Raw genomic sequence first — 10,227 nt, forward strand, 5'->3', positions numbered from 1 at the left:
ATACTACTAGTTATGCAGACCACTTTAAAACACTGCTTTAATTGAGTAGAAAATGTAAACATTTAGAATTTTTAATTTTAGAATTACCATACATTTTATTGTGACCTCAAGGATTTTAACTTACACACAAGTGGTCACAGAAAAGATCTGACTGGTTTCATCATATATGTATACCCAGAGAGAGTGACGATTTCAGAACCACAGTGTACCTGAGGATAGCAAACTAGCCAACTAATTAGTTACTCTAACTAGTTTTTGAGGGTCTCACCCTAAGGAAGAGTAATTTTCTAGTAACAATTTTTGCCATTTTCCCATTACAAATACTACCTCATTAATTATGCTCTGACTTTATTTTTTGGGGCTCCAAAATCACTGCAGATGGTGACTGCAGCCATGAATTAAAAGATGCTTACTCCTTGGAAGCAAAGTTATGACCAATGTAGACAGCATATTAAAAAGCAGAGACATTACTTTGTCAACAAAGGTCTGTCTAGTCAAAGCTATGGTTTTCCAGTAGTCATGTATAGATGTGAGAGTTGGACTATAAAGAAAGCTGAGTGCAGAAGAATTGATGCTTTTGAACTGTGATGTTGGAGAAGACTCTTGAGAGTCCCTTGGGCTGCAAGGAGATCCAACCAGTCCATCCTAAAGGAGATCAGTCCTGAGTGTTCATTGGAAGGACTGATGTTGAAGCTGAAACTCCAGTACTTTAACCACCTGCTTGTGAAGAGCTAACTCATTTGAAAAGACCCTGATGCTGGGAAAGATTGAAGGTGGGAGAAGCGGGTGACAGAGGATGAGATGGTTGGATGGCATCACCGACTCAACGGACATGAGTTTGAGTAAACTCCTGGAGTTGATGATGGATAGGGAAGCCTGGCATGTTGCGGTCCATGGGGTTGCATAGAGTCAGACACAAGTGAGCTACTGAACCGAACTGATAAACCAGGGTGTGTGTTATTCAGATTTTTTTTTTTCAGCTTCATTAAGATAGAACTGACAAATAAAAATGTAAGATATTAAAGTGTACATTATGGTATCTGATATACACATACATTGTGAAAGGATTCCTCCTACCTAGTTAATTAATGCGTGCTGATTTGCTGAGTTGTGTCTGACTCTTTGTGACCCTATGAACTGCAGCCCACCTGGCTCCTCTGTTCATGGGATTTTCCAGGCAAGAATATTGGAGTGGATTGCCATTTCCTCCTTCAGGGGATCTTCCCGACCCAGGGATAGAACCTGTGTCTCTTGCATCTCCTGCACTGGCAGGCAGATTCTTGACCACTGTGCCATCTTTACCTTTTCTTTCTTTTTTTGGTGAGAACATTTAATTTCTGCTCCCTTAGCAAATTTCCATTATACAATACAGTGTTATCAACTATAGTCTCTATGGTATACATTAGATCCTCAGAGCTTATTCATCTTATAGCTGAAAATTTTGTGCCTTTTTCACAATCTCACCCTATTTTCCCCACCCTCCAGTCCCCGGCTACTTTTCTACTCTGTTTCTATGAGTTGGACTTTTCAGATTTCACATATAAGTGATAACATGCAGTATTTGTCTTTCTCCACCTAGCTTAATTCACTTAGCATATCATCTTTTGGGTCCATCCATGTTGTCACACATGACAGGATTTCTTTTTAGTCATGACCAAATATTATCCTATTATATATAAACCACATTTTATTTATCCATTCGTCCATTATCAGACACTTAGACACTTATTTAAAACTTAGATTGTTTTAAAAATGTTACCAGAGAGGCGACTTCATGAGAATGAGATCAGTATTCTGTAAGATTTGAAAATTGGAAGTTTAAAATTTTTTAAATTTAAAGTTCTAAGTTTAGGCTTAGAATGCTATTCTAATGTGCTTATTAAGAAGGTCTTAGATAAAATTATGGCCTGGTTTGGTGTGCAGAAGTGAATGCTGTGTTAAAAAAAAAAAGTGTATTCTGATGATAAAAAAAGATTTTGGAATAAAGCTCCCCCCACAATATGCTGAAATTGTAAGAACCCTGTGTTTCACCTTATCCAACAACCAGTGGGAGAGAGTGCCCTGAAGCCAATACAAAGGTGTTTGCTGTACCCTCGACAGTTCAGATGCTGCAGAAAGTCCAAGACTCAGAGCAGTGAAGATTTACTGAAGGGTTAGAAAAACAATGGAAAGAAAGAAACTTCATGCTTTGATACAATAACTACTTTTACACTGTTCTGAAAATCATACAGCTATATATATTTTGGGGCTTCCCTGACAGTGTGGTTGGTAAAGAATCCACCTGCAATGCAGGAGACCCTGTTTCAATCTTTGGGTTGGGAAGATCCCCTGGAGAAGGAAACAGCTACCCACTCCAGTATTCTGGAGAATCCCAAGGACTGTATAGTCCATGGGGCCTGCAAAGAGTCGGACACGACTGAGCGACTTTCACTGTCATATATATTTTGTTCTTTTTTTAAAAAAAATATGATTTTTTGGTTGTGTCAGGTCTTCGCTGCAATGCTTGGGATCTTTAGTTTGGGCATGAAAACTCTTAGTTGTGGCATGTGGAATCTAGTGCCCTGGGCAGGGATGGAACTTGGGTCCCTTGCATTGAATGTGCAGAGTCTTAGCCACTGGACCACCAGGCAAGTCTCTCTTTCCCTTTTTTTTAAAGAAAAAATCTTTTATTTTCATGAGAACAGATATTCTGAAATGTGAAATGTATTCATTCAATATCTATTGAGCACCTGCTCAATGCCAGGCGATCCCTGGCCCTGGGAATACAAACCGGATGACACATCAAAGAGCGGTGCTCTACAACACCTCAATGTCCATCAGCAGAGGGAGAGAAAGAGAAAGAAAGTACTCCTAGGAGAAGGAAACTCTAAAACCAAGGAAGCAAATGACTTTGCCTGGCAGTGTCCACATGCGTGCATGCCAAGTCGCCTCAGTCATGTCCAACTCTTTGCGACCGTATGGACTGTAGCCTGCCAGGCTCCTCCGTCCATGGGATTCCCCAGGCAAGAATACTGGAGTGGGTTGCGATGCCCTTCTCCAGGAGATCTTCCTGATCCAGGGATTGAACCCTCGTCTCTTAAGTCTCCTGCATTGGCAGGAGAGTTCTTTACCACTAGTGCCACCTGAGAAGCAAGTCCACAAAAGCTTCCAAAAGGCAGTAACAGTCGAGTCTTGAAGGATGAATAAAAGTTCATAATGGAGAAGAGGACAAAGGACATTCTAGACAGAAACCCCAAGGGCAAAGGTATAGCAAGTATTAAAAAGCATGACCTCTTCAAAAAAGTTTGCTATGGCTAGAGACTCAGGGAGATGAACATGGGAGATGAACAGAGATGAACAGAGAAGGGTATGTAGGTGTCAGCTCCTGAAACCCCTCCACTTCTGTGGGTCTGGACACTTCTGAAGGATTTTAAGAAGAGTGACATGGTTATAGGTCTACCAATGACTAGCTATGTGACTTAGTCAAGTTACTTAACCCTAACCACCAGTTTCCTTTTTGTAAAATGGACATACTGACTGTTAAGAGGTGCTAAGGAAGTCTGTTGAGAGGATTAAGTAAGATAATAGCTAAGATAAATAAGATTAACAGCAATAAGAAATAAAGACAAACAACAATGAGCACGTGAAGATATGTTTAGCATCAGGAGTCATTAAGGAAATGCAAGTAAAAGTCACAGTGAGATACGACTTCACACCCATTAGGCTGACTACTATAAACACACACACACACACAGGAAAATAACAAGTGTTGGCCAGGATGTGTAGAAATCAGAACCTTCACGTACTGCTGGTTGGAATGTAAAATGGTACACCCATTTTGGAAAACAGCCTGGTAGTTCCTAAATGATTAAACATAGAGTTACCACAAGACTCTGCAATGCCACTCCTAGGTTTATGTTTATGTTTAAGAGAAATGAAACTATATATGCCCATAGAAATTTGTATACTAATGTTTATAGCAGCATTATTCATAACAGTGAAAGGGTGGAAACAACTCAATGTCCATCAGCATTTGGGAAATGGACAAACAAAATGTGGTAGATCCATCCAATAGAAAGTTATTCAGCCATTAAAAAGGAATGAAAAACTGATTTCCTATTTGCTACCACATGGATGAAACTTAAAAACCTCAAGCTAAGAGAAAGAAGCCAGTCACAAAACACCATATATTTTATGATTTCATTTATATGAAATATCCAGCATGGGCAGGTGAGAGACAAGAGAGTAGGTTAGTGCTGTCAGGGGCTATTAATGGATATGGGCTTTCTTTATGCAGTAAAGTGTTTCTATAATTAGAGAGTAGTGATGGCTGCATAACTTTGTGAATACACTAAAAAACACTGAATTGTACACTTTAAAAGGTGAATTTTATGCTCTATGAGTTATATCTTCATAAAAGTAAATCGCTAATATTTGAAGGTTTACTAAGCACAGTAGTAAGCATTTTACACCCATTATCTTATTTCAGTCCTCACAACAGCCTCATGAAGTAAGTGCTACTGGGATTCACGTGGTATAGATCAAGAAAGAGAGACACAGAGGAATAAAAACAAAATCTTCTCCAAGACTGTACATGAAGCAAGTGAACAGAGACTGGAATTCAGGCTGACTGACCCCAAACCAGCACTCTTTTAAGTCCTGCACTTTTTTTCTGGACATAATGTATGCAAAAGACCTAGCAAGCAGGTGTGTGTGTGTGTGCTCATTCATGTCCATCCAACTCTTTGAAACTCCATGGATCAGGCTACCCTGTCCATGGGATTTCCCAGGCAAGAATACTGGAGTGGGTTGCTATTTCCTTCTCCAGGGGATCTTTCCAACCCAGGGATGGAACCAGTGTCTCTTGCCTTTCCTGAACTGGCAGGAGAGGCATTATTTCTTTACCATTAGCGCCACCTGGAAAGCCTAGCATGCCGTTTGTCGAAGTTCAGTCGCCAAGTCGTGCCTGACTCTTTGCGACCCCATGGACTACAGGACGCCAGGCTTCCCTGTCCCTTGCCATCTCCCAGAGTTTGCCCAAGTTTATGACAATTTAATCAATGATGCCATCCAACCATCCCATCCTCTGTCACCCTCTTCTCCTTCTGCCTTCAATCTTTCCCAGCATCAAGGTCTTTTCCAATGAGTCGGCTTTTCACATCAGGTGGCCAAAGTATTGGAGCTTCAGCTTCAGCATCAGCCCTTGCAATGGATATTGTATTTAGGGTTGATTTCCTTTAAGATTGACTAGTTTGATCTCCTTGCTGTCCAGGGGACTCTCAAGAGTCTTCTTCAGCATGACAGTTCAAAAGCATCAATTCTTCGGTGCTCTGTCTTCTTTACGGTCAGCTCTCACATCCATACGTGACTACTGAAAGAACCATAGCTTCGACTAGATGGACATCTGTCAGCAAAGTGATTATCTCTGCTTTTTAATATCCTAGTGGCTCAGCATGCAGTTAGGGCTCAATAATTATTAGGTATTATTGTTATGATGAGCCAGTTTGTATACCCTGAAAAAAAAAACCCCAAACAGCATGGAGAAATAGTGGGAGAGGCAGGGCCAGGGAGATTAATTTAAAGGCTTAATGAAGTTGTCAAAGTAAGAAATGGTGAGGAACTAAATTAAGGCATAGAGACTGAAAAACAGAAGTGATATACAGGAATTTTTCCAAGAAAATAGGAACTGTCCTATAAATTGGGGTAGTTACAACTCGATATACTAATATTTCCACCTACAAAGCGTTAACGTAACTTGCGCTCATAATTGTACTTTTTCTTTTTTTGCCAGTTTGCTTGTTTTTTGATGCCTGGATGCTCAGGCCTTGACCGCATATTCCCGGAGTGGGAACAGCCATTCTTTCCACCGCTGCTTCTTGGTCTTCAGGTTCTGTTCATGCTCGGTGCATGGCTCGCGTTTTCTTGGGTCGCAGATCAGAGGCTTCTTGCCCTTACAGATTTCCTGAGGTTCTCTTTCTGAGTCTGGTTACTGACGGTGAGTACCCTGGCGATGGATTTGCAAACGAGAATCTTGGAGAGTTTGGAAGGCTCACTGCCTGTTACTTTCGCCACACGCAGCTGGGACAGCGCCACCTTCAGGTCTTCCAACTTTTTCAGCAGCTCCTCATTCTTCTTGCCACGAAGGTCTTGAGCCTTTATCTCGGCCATGGCTGTATAGTCTGCCTCTGCAGCCTTCTCAGAGGGAAAGAGCCATAACTGTATTCTTGAGTCAGCAGGAAAGGTTTAGGTTATTCTCCAAGTATGTGATTAAGTCATGGAAATGGGTAATAAGTTTCAAATTTTCTTTCCAGTAGATTGACCTTATAAGTTGAAACAGCTAGTTATACTAGTTCATGCAGACAGTCAAAATTCAATTGAGGACTTCATAGTGGTCCAGTGGCTGGGAATCCGCCTGCCAATGCAGGGGACATGGGTTCAGTCTCTGGCCCGGGGAGATTTCACATACAACTAGAGAGTAGCCCCTGCTTGCCACAATTACAGAAAACTCGCACACAGCAAGAAAGACCCAGCGCGGCCAAAAATAAATACACAAAAATTAACTTTGAAACATTTTAAATATCTGTAAGAGTTTAATTTATAACAGTCCTAAGAATACTAAAGAATTAATGATTCCCACCAAGTTCAAGATCTTTAAAGGTGGATATAAAAGACAATATACATATTTTAGGAAACATTAAGTTAAAAAGAATTGATGCTTTTGAACTGTGGTGTTGGAGAAGATTCTTGAGAGTCCCTTGGACTGCAAGGAGATCCAACCAGTCCATTCTAAAGGAGATCAGTCCTGGGTGTTCTTTGGATGGACTGATGCTGAAGCTGAAACTCCAATACTCTGGCCACCTCATGTGAAGAGTTGACTCATTGGAAAAGACTCTGACGCTGGGAGGGATCGGAGGCAGGAAGAGAAGGGGACGACAGAGGATGAGATGGCTGGATGGCATCACCGACTCGGTGGACAAGAGTTTGGGTGAACTCCGGGAGTTGGTGATGGACAGGGAAGCCTGGTGTGCTGTGATTCACGGGGCCGCAAAGAGTCGGACACGACTAAGTGACTGAACTGAACAGAAGTTAAAAAGTCTTTGGAATAGAAGGAAAAGACATGCATTTCCACAACTAAAGGAAAAGATTTAGGTAACAAATATAACTCTTACTACGGTTGTGGGCCGGTTAAGACCATCTTTCTAAAGGCATGTGTGTGCTCAGTCATGTCTGACTCTTTGTGACCCCACGGACTGTGGCTGCCAGGCTCCTCTGTCCGTGGAACATTGGTAAGAATACTGGAGTGGGATGCCATTTCCTCCTCCAGGAATCGAACCTGCATCTCCTGTGTCTCTGGCACTGGCAGGTGTGTTCTTTACCACTGAAACACCCCTTTTAAAGGTACATAGCTATTAATTAAGAATTTAATGTATCACCAATACAAAGGTCACAAATACAAAGGTCAGTCTCCTTAGGATAAATCCCTGGGCCATGAGAAACTTCAGCAAACTGGCGCGGTAATTGTATGGATACATATCTTTTACCCCTGTAAATTAGAATTAAGCAATTGGAATCAGAATTACATATAAAAATGTTAAGAAAATAAAAACCATAGTTGAGGAAAGTCTCAATGAGACGATGGCATTTAAAGTACAAAGATGGTAAGAGAGTTATTCAGATATCTGGAGGAAGGGTGTTCCAGGCAGATGGAACAGCAAATGCAAAGGCTCTGAAGAGAAGCAGGCAAGGAGGTTGGAGAAACATCAAGAGCTGGGGAGGACTTCCCAGGCACTCCTGTGGTTAAGACTCAGTGCTCCCAATGTAAGGGGTATGGGTTGGATCCCGAGTCGGGGAGCTAAAAGAAATGTAGAAAATGGAAGGCTGGGGAGAGTAAGGAAAGACGGAGTCAGAAAGGAACAATAGATTGTGGGGCAGTAGGACATCCCGGGGCTCACTTTGCGGCTCAGCTGGTACAGAATCTCCCTGTAATGCAGGAGACCTGGGTTCAGTCCCTGGGTTGGGAAGATCCCCTGGAGAAGGGAAAGGCTACCCACTCCAGTATTCTGGCCTAGAGAATTTCAAGGACTGTATAGTCCATGGGGTCGCAAAGAGTCAGACACGACTGAGTGACATTCACAGGACATAGTGGGACCAGTTCCTGTGGACTTGGTAGACTCTTTAGGGCCTTGGGCTTTTGGTCTGAGTAAGACGGGGACCCACTGAAGATGAGGAGCCACTGACCAACTCTAAGCAAAAAAGTGACAGGAACTTTCCTCAAGGGGATCAAAACACTCGCACCAAATTCTTTAATTATTATAAACAGATAGGTCACTGAAAAGGTTAAGCCTATTAGACATAAATTCCATTTTATCTAGAAAATAAGATTTAAATGATACAGGATGAATCAAGTATTACCCATCTTACAAAGTTTGGGGGCTCAAATCATCATCAACAGCAGAGCTGGTGATTTCAAGGCCGCAAGATAAGTTCTGGCAGGCTGCTCTCTTTCATGAGGAATTCACCACTTGATAGAAGCCAAGGTACTCAGGATGCCCCGGTCTAATATTTCACAGCCTAACCCAAACATGCCCATTTGGCCGAGGGTGGCAGGTTAGATTCTCACTTCCCATTTACCATTTGTGTGGCCAGGGGCACTCCCAGGAATAAAGGTATCTGATTCCTGGTTATACTCTGCCTGACAGCCCTTCAGTGAAGGGCTCTTGCTCCAGGGGTCCCACAAACTCAAGCCTTATCTGAGACTCGGGGAAGATTAGAGAGGAAGTTTTGAGCCTGAGGTTTATTCTGCTGAGGATTTTAGACTTGTTTCTGATAAGATCGGTTAAGGGCTTTAGAGCATGGGAACGATATGACTTGCTTACTTAAAGACTATGGAGATGACTTTAGGAGGAAATGAAGAGCAAGAACAGGAGGCAAGGGCGCTGGAAGCCTGCCACTGTTCACCTCTTTCTTGGCTTAACGTTTAAATGCTTAATGCGTTTCCTCACCTAGAAAGTGGAAAAACCACCGGCCTGACTAGATGGTTGTTTTATGTGAAAATAAGTGAAATAATTCATATAGGCGAAAGCACTCCATTTACTAAAGTTCTGCAAATATAAAGGCTTATTAAGAACAGAAGTAATACTGATGTATGCAGTTTAAAAGCCCAATAGGTGAGAATCTACCGCTTGCAAACGCATTTTGTACTAAGCCTAACATAAGGTTATATGTCTACTATATTTCAATTTAAAAAGAAAAACGAAAGCCGGGGGCGGGGGGGGGGGGGTACCGCCTTTGAAAGATACAGAACCTGGCTACTGGCACAATCAAAAATAAATAAGCGCATTTGAAGGCGAAGGTGCCAAACCGCTATTAACTTACAAAAGATGCCGTCTACATGGGCAGAAGGTGCGTATGTGTGAGTCCGTCATAAAACAGTAATTACAGCACAATATTAGTTAGGTATAGTAAGTCTGCTTGGGTTCTAAGCCCGGATCTGTCGCGTCACGATATAAAACCAAAGGATGGAAGATGTACGGAGAAACTCGCACTCCTGGCCGCAAGTGACAAGCCCCAGACCTCGGCCGCCCCAGCCGGCGGGCCACCCATCACTGGCCGCGCAGCCCGAGCCCCGCCGGCCGCCGACCCTCCGGGAGTCTGCGGCGCCCGACGGCTCCAGACACGCCCGGCACCGGCCCCGGCCCCGCGCCGCCTTCCCGCCACCGCCGCCAGGAGGCTCCGCGCGCCTTCCCGCCTTTCCCCGCGCCACGGCCGGGCCGGGCCGGGCGGCCAGGCGGGCGCGGCGCTCGGCGGGGGCGGTCGGGCGGGCGCGGGCGGCGACGGCGCGGCCATTGTCCCGCAGCCCCTCCCGGGCGCGCAGGCGGACAGGGCCGGGCGGCAGGGCGGGCGCGGCGGCCGCGCAGTCCGGGAACCGGTGCGCCCCGCCGCCGCCGCCCGCCTCTCCTCGCCGGCCACCGCAGCGAGGCCAGGTTCTCGGCGCCGGCCGCCCGGCCGCGCCTCCTTTGTGACCGTCTCCAGCCCCTCAGACCGGCGCGCCACCGCCGCTGCGCCCGGGGCTGCAAATGGCGCCCGCTCGCCTCTGCGCCTCCCGCCGCTCTCCCAGCCCGGGGACGTCTGGGGGCGCAGCGCCCGGGCCGTCTCCCGCCGCCACCGCCCGGGGAGCAAAGCCCGCGGCGCCTTCGCCCGCGCCTCCGCCCGCAGCGAGGCTTGCGGGCCCGTGCGAGGCTGCCCCGA

General features: G+C 44.8%; 1 pseudogene; it reads right to left on the minus strand.

The window, feature by feature from the left end:
* Positions 1-5,797: 5,797 nt before the first annotated feature.
* On the minus strand, positions 5,798-6,147 carry LOC128043780 (60S ribosomal protein L35-like; annotated as a pseudogene).
* Positions 6,148-10,227: the final 4,080 nt, after the last annotated feature.

Source organism: Budorcas taxicolor, chromosome 2, assembly GCF_023091745.1.
Source record: "Budorcas taxicolor isolate Tak-1 chromosome 2, Takin1.1, whole genome shotgun sequence".
Lineage (NCBI taxonomy): Eukaryota > Metazoa > Chordata > Mammalia > Artiodactyla > Bovidae > Budorcas > Budorcas taxicolor.